Genomic DNA, 14,489 nt, shown 5'->3' with positions numbered 1-14,489 from the left:
ACAGCCTCTGATTTTTTCTCTCCTATACCCTCTCCCTTGATGCCCATCTATCTCTACTCATCATGCAAATGGTTTGGGGTAGTGAGGTCAAGGACCCCCCAAAGCAGGCTATTCAATAACCTGGACAATGTTGCAAGGAGAACTGATTACCGAAAACTTGCAACTGTCTCTCTGGTTTCTCAAGAAAAGACCAAAGACTGTGAGTCCCAAAGAACAATGGTATAATGAGGGATTCAAGAATCCTGAAGCAAAGGGAAAATGCTCAGAGAGAGAGAAAAGGATGGTCCAGGCAAGACACACTCTTCCAGTAGCCAGCAAACCCGAACTAAGAGCTGGTGTTTCCTGCCAGGCCAGACCTAGCTTCAGATCTCAGGGAACTCAGCCAGGGGAGTCAGTCTTACATAGGAAGAACAACAGAGTGGAACCAGGAGGACAGTGTGGACTTACTCCTCTCCCTACAGCATGGAGGTTCTAAGCTAGAGATATGCTGGTTAGGTTGGATCAAGCTTAAGAGAGAGCCTTATCTTCTGAAAGGTGGATGCAGGTGCAGACTTATCCTCTGTCTGAATGACGTTGTTTGTGTGGGGTTACATAGGGGTGCAGAGTTATTTTCATTCCACTTTTTCTTCTCTTAACTGCCCAACCCTGGGTCTCTGACATTTTTTTTTCCACTCAAGCTTATTTTTAAAAATTTCATTCCCTATTTGCTAACTTAAACAGATTTAATTTCAGCCTGAAACTTAAAAGAAACCCTCTTCCCTTGATTCTTTGTTCAGATTCTTTATTACAAAGACATAATAGAGAGACACCGTCAAACCCTGTCTGCTGGGTCACCACTAATATGTCCCCTGGGCACAAGTTGTTCTCTATTTTCAGGTCCCCAGGACCTAAAAGATGTCATTGAACCCCTCATCCTCTCCACCAGGAATCCCTGCACCACTTATTTCTTAAGGGAGTGGTGATTTTCTTTATTTTTATTTAACAGGCCCTTCTATAACACCTGTTATATGCCAGGAGCAGTTTTGAAGTACAAGTATTAACTCATTTAATTCTCACTGCAAGCCAGTGAGGTTGGTACTATTATTATCCCCATTTTACAGATGAGGAAACTGAGTCATGGAGAGGTGACCTGACTTGCCCCAGTTGTGTAGCTCATAGTGGTGAAATTGGAATTCCAGCCCAGGGATCCTGGCTCCAAGTCCTTCACTCTTAACCATCACTTCATGCCAAATCTCAGTCCTGCTGATATTCACCTCTTGTATTTGTTTTTTGAATTATTTGGTACTACATTTTCCTACTTATGTGAGGGGATTATATAATGGGACCCCCCCCCCCTTATTTATTCAAGTAAAGCCTCTGGTGTTCAGTTTCCCCTTGGTTCTACTTGTCTTGTGTTGAAACTACCTCGACTGTGCTTTTAGCTCAATCCTTTATGCTTAGAGTTGCAGGGTTGTGGGGGGCTCTGAGGGCCCCGCATGACGGTTTTACAGGGTTTGAGGATGGATATGACCAAACCTGGCACCTTCCTCTGGGCCAAAACTGCACAAGGAAAGAAGAGAAACAGCTCAATTGTCAAGGGTGCTCAGTTAACCCACACAGTTTAGATTCTTGGAATCTGGTATCATCTGTGCCACCCATGATGATTCACTTCCAGGCAGTCCCTGCCTTCTTATGGACTGGAGCTTGGTCTTGACAGCAAGGAATTTCAGCATGAATGGATGTCACCGGCTCCTTATACAGTCACAAAACCACCTCTGTTGGTTTCAGAACCATGAAGCACTCATACTGCACTCCTTCCTGCCTGTGAAGCTACCATGGCCTCCCCAACACCCAAAGGAAGAGAGGGGGGTGGGGAGGGGAGTGCAGGGAAGGGGAAGAGAGGAGAGGAGGAAAGGAAATCCTTTTCATTAGGCCCCAAATAGGCCATCAACCTCGGGACTGCTCTTTCTGATTCCCTTCCAATATGTATTCTACATACTGTACTGTAAAGCTCCCTTCTAACCTCAGAATTCTGCTGCTTAAGACCCTCTGTGACTTCTGATTGCCTCAAGTTCAAGTCCAAACTCCCAAACATGGGGGACAAAGGTCTTGATAATCTGGTCCCTAATTTTTCCTTCTGTTTTGCCTCTCACCCTTTCCATATTCCCATATTCTCTTTCCCCTCTCTTCCTCTCCCTTCCCCTCCCCTTTCCTCTTCTCCTCTCCCCTCCCTTCTTTCTCCTTCTCCTTTCCTTTTGTCACTCTATCCCAGCCCATCTCCCCTCTGCCCCTCCCCCCTTACCCTCAATTCACATTAGACTAATTATAATCCTCTAAAACAACTATCCTCCCTCTTGCCTCCTGATCCACTCTGTGCCTGGAATTCCTTCTCCTATTCCCTTAATCTATTGATTAGCTCCTCCTTAATCTCTAGGACACCACCAAGCTTTCTGCCAGGGAGACTATTCCCTGACTCTCCCACCCCCTTATGACTCATGTTAACCCCTGTAATGTAACATTGCACCTCATGGTATTTTATTCTCCAACCTCAATGTTCTTCCCTCCTGCTTCTCAACGGAAGGGATGGCATCCTTGTCATGTTATGTCTGCAAAACACAGTGCCTGGTACATGGAAGATGCTAGCAAATATTAGTTGAACAGTTGACATCAATAGTACATAGCTGCATAAGCTGGTACCCATCCCAGGCAAGGGTCTCAGTCTACTTTCCTCATGTTACAGATTAGGAGTCAGGCCCAGAAAGAGGTCAGGTCATTTGAACAGAGCATGAAGCTGTTCATATTTACAGCTGGGACTAGAGCCCAGACCACTGGGCTATGAGCTTCTTGATGATGATGAAGAGAAACACATCTTATTCATCCTGTGACTCCAGTGCAGACCATCAAGTCTAGAAAGTAGTAGATGCCTAATCAATGAATGAATGAGTACAATGGCACCAAGTTCTTTCCACTGCCTGGGGCAACGTGGAACAGCAACTTAGCAGTATTACGTTTGGTTTGATCCTGCTCGACAACTAACCTGAACAATTAGAGCTCTATGATTCAGATTAGCATGCAAGTTACCTGCTGTCAAGATTTACCAGTCGCGCTGACAATTGTCAAATTGCTTTGACTTTGTGTAGTATTGACATAAACTGCATTTACTTCCTGCATTCATGCATTACAATAGCTACTTTGGCATCACATACAGACATGGCCCAGATATACTGTTACCACCATTCCAACACTAAGAGGCTGCTGCTATTTTTAAACTTCCCCTGGAAAGTAGATGATATGATTCCCTTGCTTATCCATTCTGATGTCACTCAAACCTCCAGGGAGGAAAGTTCCTCCTTACATCCTGCTAAAATTGCTTCCACCTTGTATTTGGAATGTTTCTCCCTACAGGTCAGATGACAGCTGATAGGACAGGCTTCTGCTCCAATGTCTGCCAGTGTTCCTGGCTGAGTAGACAGCACAGATAAGAGAACGTTGCTAACACAGACTGCAGCATGTATGCAGAGACTAGTTAGCACTGACACCAGGGCAGCGTTCAACAGGCTTGCAGAGGAGTTGCATGAAGGGGTCATCTTGTTGCTTTTTTTAGTACAAACTTGAAAAAGGGACCATAAAAGAGTCAGAGTTTAAAATTTTAGCTTTCCACTTAAGGAACTTGCTCCAGGTTCATATACTTATTTACCTTCTCTGGACCTTTTTTCCCATCTGTAAAATAAACCTGATAATAATATAACTAGCTTAGGTGTATGTTGAATATAATTCATATAACACAGTTCATATAATGCCTAGCACATGGTGGACAGTAAATATTACAAACATACACACACACACACACACACACACACACACACACACACATGCCTCCCAGGGCTGTGAGCAGTCATTCTAATAGGTAAATCAACATCTGTGCTATGTCTTTTTATTTGGGGACTCACGTTTGAAAATACTGTTTTTTTCTGTTCATATCTTCTTAATCCCTCTATTAATTATTCGCAGCCCTTGGACATGCTCTGAGGATGACTGCCCAATATCTTCCAATTTCCCCAGGGCCTTCCAAAGCATATTTTATGTTCCTGGCCACAGCTTGTATTTTAGCAGACTATCCCAAATGTGCACCGTGAATTTGCTGAAAATCAGTCCAGTTGTTTTATTTCAACATGATAATAGAGGTCGTAGAACGAGGGGGAGAGAGAGAGAGAGAGAGTTTCATTTATGTATATGGAAGATAGCAAAAGGACGGTGGACAACCCACCTGCCTTTCCCTGCTTCTCACCAAAAGCACAGATGTAAGGCAGAGATCTGAACTTGGGAGCATGGGAGGCCCAGGCATCAGACAAAAGCCATTCTCAAATTAATGGAGCATCTTAGCAAGTATTTCAGTGAAGAAAACTTTATATAGAAGTCAACGGAAGTAAATCTTGGTACTCTAATGAGCGCTGAGCAATCACATCAGCAAAGACTGAGAAACTAGGGTCCCCATGGAAGAAAGTCAAGTCCTAGTGTCCACTGCAGGGGACAGGAGAGCTATGATTGTGACAGAGAAGGTTCCTCTGTAGCAGGATCTGGACGTAGAGAAATCCCTCCTGATCCTGGTAGTGAATTCCCTTGGACCCTGATCGAGGGTCTTCATCAGATCCTGGGTAAAGAGTTGCTGGAGAATGGCTACCAGATCTCCAGAGACTGGAAGTCACATCCTTTTATACTTCATGCTGAAATAATTGTCAATGGTTTTCATTCCATGTTCGAAATGCATAGCTGATGAATACTTTTGTCAACTTTAATAACTTTTGAGTAGAACAACCTCTCTAGCTTTGTTCAGTCCAAGAACTCATTTAAATAAAGATTTTCTACCCAGAACAAGAAAAATCAAGGTTAACAGCATCCTTTAATCTGTTCAGAATCCTGTCTTAACAAAATTTTTTTCTATCATAATCATCTCTTAGATTTCTAAGTGAAGACAATGATGGACTTGCCACTTGCTGCATAAAAAGAGTAATTAAAAAAACCCCAATATAAGGTAGCATTGCATGGGTTCTACCTCTCTAACTAGACTTTGATGTCTTTACTAGTAGAATGTTTACAGCTTCTAACCTCTAACTAGGACTTCTTTGGCTTCGTGGTGGTTGCGGAGGAGCTGGAAGAGGTGATGAGAATTGTATGGGTCTCTCCCTCCCTAGGGACATTGCAGAATAGGCTTTCCTCTGCAGTCTCTGGAATGCTTAGTCACAGGCCCACCTGACCCCTAGATAAAATGACTGATGGGGGCATTTCAGCATTGGCAAACTCACTCAAGTGTTCAGCAGACTCCTGAGCTGTGTGGAGCACATAGTTCAGGTGTCTCTGGGTGGGTACTTAGAAAAGTTCTCCGACTTGCTTGTTTCCCACAATTCTCCCCATCAGAGAACCGTGCTGACACAAAGCAGAAGTTGTCTCTGTGGGTCCAACTGTTCGCTGCAGCTGCTGGCTTTGAATCTCCTTGCCTCTTTCCAGGGATATGGTTCAGACTAGAGGAGTAGCTTTGACAAGATGGGGAGGAGATGGGAGAGGAGGCTGGCTCTTTAGAGCAGGGAAATATGGCCAGAATATTGGATGCATTAGGACACACGTAGCGGACTTGGCCCACAAATCTGCCCTAGTTTCAGTGTTGCCAAAGATGCTTGGTGAAGTAATTAAAACATAGGTTTTCTAACAACTCAGACTTTTCCAAAATTCCTTTATGCTCAGAGCTCCATTTTGTGCCTGAATCAGCCTAGGATTGCAATAATCTCATGTTATAAATGAAGAAATGGATTTCAGAGAAGTGAAGTGTCTTCTTCAAGATCACACAGTAAGTTATCAGGGACTTAATGTGAGGGAGTCTCTCAATGATATATTCATGTCTTTTAATTTTTTTATCCCAGTACCTAACACAGAGCCAGGCTAACAGAAATGTGTTGAATAAATGAGGCTGGGCTGGAAGCCAGACTTCTCTCTATGATTAGAGTTGCCAGATTAGGCAGGTAAAAACACAGGAGTCCCAGCTAAATTTGAATTTTAGATAAACAAAAAATACATTTTTAGTATAAGTGTGTGCCATGTATTTCATCTTATGAAAATCTCTTCTCTCTCTTTCTCTCTCTCACTCACAATTTGTTCAGTGCCCCCTTTATTTGAATGGGATGCATTTCAATGTCTTCCCATTTGAAATCTTTGTCGTCAACAACTAAAATTCAGTAAAAACTCCAAATGCTGATATTTTGGCTTTCTACACGTTGAATACTTTAATAAAACACTTTCGATATATTTTGAGTCAAAGACAAACAAAATTAAGAGAGCTCGCTCACAAAACACCTAAAGGCCCTTAAGTTGATTTACTAAGTAATTCCCTAACAGATTAAATATTTCTAAAATTTGACTTATGAGGAATAGCAAAGAGTAAACGCATGTTCTGCCATGTTAAACTATTGTTTTGTATTAAATGTCAGCTTTGTCACAAAAATTTGTAGTGGGATTTTTCTCTGTGTATATTAAAATAGTTCTAAAAACGTCCACTACAGCTGTTATGTTTAATAAAGTTTTTATTTTAGAATAGTTTTAGATTTATGGAAAAGTTGCAAAGATAGTACAGACAGTTCTCCTATAACCCTCACTCAGTTTGTCTCATTGTTAATATCTTACATAATTGTGGTACATTTGTCACATATGAAACCAACATTACTATTAACTGAACTCTATACATTATTAAGGTTTTACTAGTTTTTTCTACTAATGTCTTTCTTCTATGCCAGGAACCCAGCTAGAATACCACATTACATTTTGTTACATCTCTTAATTTCTGATCTATGCCGATTTCTCTGTCTTTCCTTCAGAGTTTTAGGACCAATTACTTTGTAGAATATCCCTCAATTTGAGTTTGTCTGATGTATTTCTCATGATTAACCTGGGGTTATGGGTTTTGCGGAGGAAGACCACAGAGACGATGTGCCCTTCGCATCACATCATACAAGGACACATGCTATCAACATGACATCACTGGTGAGATTAACCTTGATAGCTTGATTAACTTAGTCTTTGCCAGGGGCCTCTACTCTAAAGGTATCTTTTCTCCCTTTCCATAGTCCATGTAATCATATATTAAAATGTGTTTCACACACACTATACATGACCACAAAGGAAGATGGAAGTCCATAACAGAATTCAAGCAAACCCTTATGCCTTATTTTAAGGCAACTATTAATGATGACACTATGTTGGAAGATGAAAAATCCAAAACAAATGTTAAAACAGGATAAGACCCTAGGACAGTAAGCATAACAGGAACTGTCCTAGGCAAACTGGAACATATGGCCAACTTATTTTAAAAGTCTGTCTGCCACTGTATAGGCCTCTTGGAATCCAAGGTTTTGGTAAGACTCACAGCAATTATCTCTTTTAGGATGCTGAGAACCTCTGCTAAAGTTCATACACTGGTAGAATTTTTCTCTCAACTCTCCAGCAGCTGGCACCTTGTACAGTTAATCTGCCATGCTGGGCTCCTGAGAGGAGCCACACAGGGGATTCTCCAGCAAAATGCTTCCCCATCTGACCAGTATTCTGTCCCAAATCATGTGAGCTGGGCTGGACAGCATGGACTCTTTGAAAATGTCCCTCTTATTCTCTTTGATTCTTTTCCCTTAGGACAGGATCTGCCATTGATCTTAAGCTGTCATGCTTTTGTCCCTTACCTTAGGGCTTTTAGGGTTAAGGATGGTCCCATTGAGAAGATTTCCAGAGTTCAAGTCTTACCAAGGAGAAAGACAAAGAGGAAGGTGAGATGAGTTTTGCAAAGCCCTTTCTCCCTTCACTGAAGGAGAAAAGCTCCATTCCTGGGGAAGGTGGTGGGCAGGGCATTGCAATACACCAGCCTCATTTTGTGTACGTGTGTAAGGCTGCCATTTTGTCCTTTGCTTTGAATACATATCAAAGCCAGGCCCCAGCTAGGTAGAGGACAGTGTGTGTATGTGTGTTGCAAGGGTGGGGGCAGAGAGAGGACAGCATATACCACCAACATTCATAAATTCACGTAAGTTATTGAACATTTATCATGGGGTATGCACTGGGCTACTTCTTGGAGATAAACAAATACAACACAAAACCCCTGACCTTTGGAAGTTCAAGGTTTAAATCAGAATCCTTCCCTCTATAACAGAAAACTGAAAATTAGACTTGCTAAGTCCAATCACAATAACGTTGTATTTTCGGGAAGAGTCCATGGCTTGGAATCTGAATGGGAGCCAAACAAACCCACCAGCAGCATGCTTACTGTGCTCAGACTTCTGGTCCAAATTCAAATACAACCTGGGAATAGCTGCCTATGAGGAGCAGTAATGCTGAACCAGGGTGTCTTGGTTTACAGCTGGCGCTCAGTGGTTGGGAGAAATCATGGATTTTGGCTCTTGTGGTATTTGCTCTCTTGAGTGCATATGATGTTATGACAATCAATGGAATCTTTATGACAGACATAAATAGTAGTAAGAGATTTATATTTTTGTTGGTATAATTTTCTTTCATTTTCGTCTTTAAGCCTCTTCTGGTTTGGGCCTTATGATGGCTTGGTGCTAGGCCCAGATCATGTTTCACTAAGGGTTTACTTTGGGAATTAGGGATTGTTCCTTCACCCCACTAGGAAAATTAAACCCTTCTCACAGGAAGCATGGGTCTAGAAAAATCTATTCTGCAAATGTGACTGACCATATCCTATGTAAAACGTGTTGTTCTTGATATAGGTAAGTGAACACCTGCTGCCTATTGGTCCCTTTTGTTGGAGTCTACTGTTTCTCTTGATCTGAGCAGGACTCCGTGGAGGGGTGTGGGTCCCCTTAAACCAAGAGGCCAGGCTTCACACCAAGATGGGTGTTCTATGTGCAACTGTAGAATCACAGAATATCAGCAGTGGGTGGAAACACAGGGGTAACCTGAGTTAGGGCTTCTCACTTTACCTATGCAGAGATTAGTTTAGTGGTAGAGCAGACTCCAGAGTCCAGGCCTTAAGACCGCTAACCCAGGATTCCTTCCACTCAGCCATAGACCACGGGGTGATGTTCTGCTTTGCTCTCCCTTCGACCCAGATTAGTGTTGACCTTCAAAGGATTAAGAGGGCAAATAACAGCAACGAAACTTGAGTGAAAGGAAAACTGAGATTTTGAGAATAAAGTAGTGATTGACAATTTTAAGGGATAATTTAATAAGTCTCTTGCCTGTATAATATATCCCCTGAAAACAAAACAAACAGATTTACTTTGGAGCTTCATCCCTGGAGACTAGCTGAGGGACTACCCCATCTGCGAAATTACCCACCAACTCCTTAACCACCATCCATGCAGGGACTTTAGGATGGATCTCCTTTATTCTCTTTAACTTCCTACAGGGCCCAGGGTAGAAATATCAGCAAAAAGATGTTTCTGGTAAAAATAGAGTGGGTCAAATATTCAAAAGATATACTGACAGAGTACATGACAGAAGCATAAGGTCCATGTCTATATTCTAACCTCCTGAATATCCTTCCTAATTCTCCCTAATGGGTTCTCCTCACCCTGATCAGGAGTTTCCAAATGAGGCAAGTTGAAGTTTCTTTTGCCGACCCCATATAGCAAAACATGGTTTTTTTGAAAGAGAGCCCTAGGCTGGACCTTAGAGGAGAAGATCAGGCACTGTTGGTGGTCCTGAGGGCCAGCTGGTGGATGAGGGGCCATCAGTGGCCTGATCGATGTAGGCAGGTTGCAAGGGGCAAAGAAGGGATGGTGCTAATTAGTGATTGTGGTATTTGATGCTCTCTGTCCATGGTATAACATGGCCTTTCTGCAACAGCCAAGTAAACTATGCTCCTGGTGACTCAGCACGGTCCCAGATAGAAGATTTTCATTGGTTGCAAACCTGCTTCATTACACCCTACTGGGGGTTCCAACCTCAATCCATGGGCTCAAGTGTGAAAGTAATATTGTATGTCTATTTCCCATAAATTAAATTCAATTCTTACCCTGGGGTGTCAGGAATTCAATCTTATTTTTCACCTCCAACTCTCATTCGAAGACAGGGCTGAGTTTTTAGAATCTCACACAGGACCCACTTCTTGAAGAGGCACCCGTGGGCCTCAGTGGGCTGTCCACTCTCTCGTGGCAGAGATGTCTACTGTTGTGCCATTGTGCTGCCTTCATGCCCTCCTTTCTGCTACTTTCATTCTGTGCTTGGGGCCATGGAGGGAACTCCTGTTAGGGCTGTGAATGTCAGGTTGAAGACACATCACCCTGTGCAACCCTTGATTGTTTCTCCAAGATCCTCCCACCCCTTCACACATTACCGGGAGCTTCCCCCAGACCTTATTTTTACCCCATTACCCCCTGCCCTAAAGAATCCCATTGCAGGCAAGTCAATCCCTTTCTCTCTCTCCACATTTGTCTGCAAGGTCTTTTTCCCTGTCATCAAACCCAGGTCTCTTCAGTGGGTCTATAATAATTCTCCAGAAGCAGCAAACACAAAACCTGCTGGGTACCTGAGAGGTGGGAGGATAAATAAGAAATCATGGCGGAAAAATAAATTAGAAACCAAAAACCGCCCCAGCTACCACTTAGAATAATCAGAGATTGGGACACAGCATGATCTCCTCTTCCCTTCCTTCCTGTCTTCCCTCTTTTCTTTCTGTTTTCCTTAGGTCTTGCTGACCATTGATGGCAGGCCATCATGACTGCCCACCCCACATTCTCTGGTTCCAACAACCCAGCCAGCTCAGGGTTTGATTGCACAGCTTGGAATCGTGTGCCAGGCACCTCCTTCAGATGCATTGAATCTGACCAGAGCTCCTCCAGCCAGCTCAATGGCTGAAATCTTTGTCTCCCCCAGTGCTTCTTTCATTGTTTATTTAGTCATGAACACCTTCAGATGGCCTGATCTCTCTGGACCATGGCCATCCTCCTTACTTCCTCCACTAACACTCCTCACCTATTTCCTTGAGTTGAAACTTCTGATTCAGATTTTTCTAAGGGGGAAGGACTGTCAGGTGAAGCAATGAGCTTCCTGCAATTGGGTCACCATCTACCTAGGACCTAATGAATCTATTTCTAAATGGACACAAAATCAGATTCTGAGGGCTCTAAATGCCCTAGTCTCCAAACATTTTTTTTTTAAGGGGTGAAATTTTATTTATTTATTTATATTATTGAAATGTGATTGAGGTACAGTATTATGTTAGTTTCTGGTGCACTACATAGTGATTTGACATTTACATACACCATGAAATGATCACCATGATAAGTCTAGTAACCATCTGTCCCATACAAAGTTATTATAACATTATTGACCATATTCCTTATGCTGTATATTACATCCCCGTGGTTTGTTTATTTTATAACTGGAGATTTGTACCTCCTAATCCCTTTCACTTATCTTACTCCCTTCACTCCCATCCCCTCTGGCAATCACCCATTTGTTTTCTGTATCTATGTGTCGGTTTTCACACATAGAAAACCGTTTTGTTTGTTTTATTTTTTAGATTTCACATAGAAGTGAGATCATATGGTAATTGTCTTTCTCTGACATATTTCACTTAGCATAATACCCTCTAGATCCATCCATGTTGTCACAAATGTCAATATTTCTTTTTTCTTTCTTTCTTACTTTTTTTTAAATTTTGGCTGAGTAATAGTCCATTGTATATATACACCACATCTTCTTTATCCAGTCACCTATTGATGGACACTTTAGTCTGCTCTTTTTTTGACATCAGTCTTAGTAATATTTTTTTAGATCTATCTCTTGGACAAGGGAAACAAAAGCAAAAATAAATAAATGGGACCAAATCCAACTAAAAAAATTTTGCACAGCAAAGGAAACTATCAAAAAGTGAAAAGGCAGCCTACTGAATGGGAGAAAATATTTGCAAATGATATATTTGCTAAACAGTTAATATCCAAAATATACATAGAACTCATGCAACTCAACATCAAAAAAAAAAAAAAAAGAGGCTATATCTTAATAGGTGTGCTGGTTATGTATACACATTTACTAGAAATCACTGAACTATGCTCTGAAGGTCTGTGCATTTCACTGTATGCAAATTATACTAGATAAAATTTATAATAAGGGAGTAACAGGTACATGGAAGTGGTCACATAAAATACACAGGTATTGGAAAGTTTAACAAAATGAGTAGAGGACCTGAAGAGACATTTTTTCCAAAGAAGACGGATGGCCAATAGACACATGAAAAGATGTTCAACATCACCAAACATCTGGGAGATGCAAATAAAAACCATCATGAGATATAACTTCACACCTGTCAGAATGACTATCATCAAAAAGACAACAAAATAAGAAGTGTTGGTAAGGATATGGAGAAATGGAAATCCTTCTGCACTGTTGGTGGGAATGTAAATTGGTGCAGCCACTATGGAAAACAGTATGGAGTTTCCTCAAAAAATTAAAAGTAGAACTACCATACATTACAACAATTTCACTTCTGGGTGTTTATCCAAAGGAAACAAAACCCTAATTCAAAAAGATATATGCAAGCCAAGATATGGAAGCAACCCAGTCTCTAAACTTTTGATAGTCATTCAGGAACTGCCTGGAGTCAAATATTGGTTCTACCATTTACTAACTCTGACCTTGAACAAGTTAACATACCCCTTTGAGACAACTTCATCCAGAGTGTAAGGGTACTAATCATCCCCACCTTAGAGGATTGTTGGGGAGATTTGATGAGATATTACATGTGAAGCACATAGACCATTGCCTGGCATATAATAAGCTCTCAGTAAAGTTATTTATACCTACCCTTGCCTCTGCCTCACTAATATGCTGAGCAGGGATGGCCTATCAGCAGTACAGGTTTTATGGAGTAATTTCAAGGTTCTTAAAACACAGGGTGATGTGAACGCCTTGCTGAGGATGGACATTCCAGTAGATCTTTCCTCCCAGCCTTAATGCCTGGCCCCCTCTTGATCTCATTCATCCACGGACTTCACCAGGGAAGCTGATGGCACCGTCAATGTCTTTTCTGAGAAAGAATTTCCATAGGGAGAATGGGAAAGAGGAATTATATTAGTTTCCTACATCTGTTGTAATGAGTTACTGCAAACTGGGTGGTTTAAAAACAACAGAGATGTATTCCCTCACAGTTCTGAAGGCTTGAAGTTCAAAATCAAAAGGTTGGCAGGGTCATGCTCTCCCTGAATGTTCTAGGGGAGGATCTTCCCTTGCCTCTTCCTAGTTCTGATGGTTGCTGACAATCCTTGGCATTCCTTGGTTCAAACTGTTTCTCTATTTTTCTTTTTGACTCTCATCTTTTTGTGGACAGTAATAAAAATTGGGATCTTGCAGATATCTTTTAGTTTGGGATAATTTTGTGCATCACTCCAATGCCAATTTTGCATTTGTCCATTAGGACGTGGGCAAGAAGAAATTGTAGGGCTTCTATTCTATAGAATTGATGGTGGTATTGGAACCGGGTAGCTACAAATTTGATCTACTGCTCTGGGGACTGCTGCCTTGTTGCCAGGCACGGTGCATTCTCCCAACTTATTTTTCAGTCTGATTCATTCCTTGGCTCATTTCATGGTATTATCTGACTACTGAGATTTGGCTCATGACTTCCTCTCTTTGTGTTCCTACATTTTCTCTCCCAATTTGGTACTCATCTTACTCATCTTATTCTAATCACTCAGGGTCAGAGAATGTAGCAATCTCTCTTTCATCCACCAGGAATGTGGATATTCACTGGGAGCAATATTGGGCAGGTGTTCAAAATCTGATGAGGAAAGTTTGAGCTAACTGGCATTGTCCAACTGCCAAAGTGAGAGTGGCTTCCAGTCCACCCAAAGGTTTCCATTCAAGGGTTTTGATAGACAGCTCACCACCAATGGAATGTCGAAAGACTGGTCAAGGACAAATGGCTGCCAACTATAGAGGATGAGAGTGGTGGGAGAAATACTGCACTGATTCTGTCAAAGTCACTGTTTCCCTTTATTCCAGGATTTACTTTTCTACCCCTTAATCCTGATGGACAGGAAGCAGGACATTGGTGTTCCAGTCTATCAGGCTCTTCTTTCTCTTTTCCTATTCTTGTTCTTAACCTGATTTTTCTTTTCATAATGTCTATTTTGTAAATAGTAAGATTTATCTGGCTTTACTCACATATATGGGTGTTTATATATGTGTGAGTGTCTCTCCTGAACTCTGTCTTTCCTCATTAATACTCTGCCTGTTTAAGATGCTCACAGTCTCTTAGAGTTGGGTGGACTTGTATTTGGCCTTAAACTCTGGGCATCTGTTGAAGATGGTCTTCATCTGACCCTTTCTGAATGATTATGGCCTAATCAATCAGATTAAGTAAGTGGCTATTATTCCTCATCTCCATTGTCAACCTTTCAGCTGTGATGAGAAAACCCATAGCATTAAACCTTCAATTCCCAAGAAGGTGTTCCTCTCTCTCCACCATTCATTCAGTAAGACTGACTGGAACCTATTGACTACATGGCCTGGAC

The sequence above is a fragment of the Aethalodelphis obliquidens genome, unplaced genomic scaffold (assembly GCF_003676395.1).
Source record: "Aethalodelphis obliquidens isolate GAN/ISIS:26980383/991018 unplaced genomic scaffold, ASM367639v1 scaffold2, whole genome shotgun sequence".
NCBI classification, from domain to species: domain Eukaryota; kingdom Metazoa; phylum Chordata; class Mammalia; order Artiodactyla; family Delphinidae; genus Aethalodelphis; species Aethalodelphis obliquidens.
Note: the sequence above shows the minus strand (reverse complement) of the source record.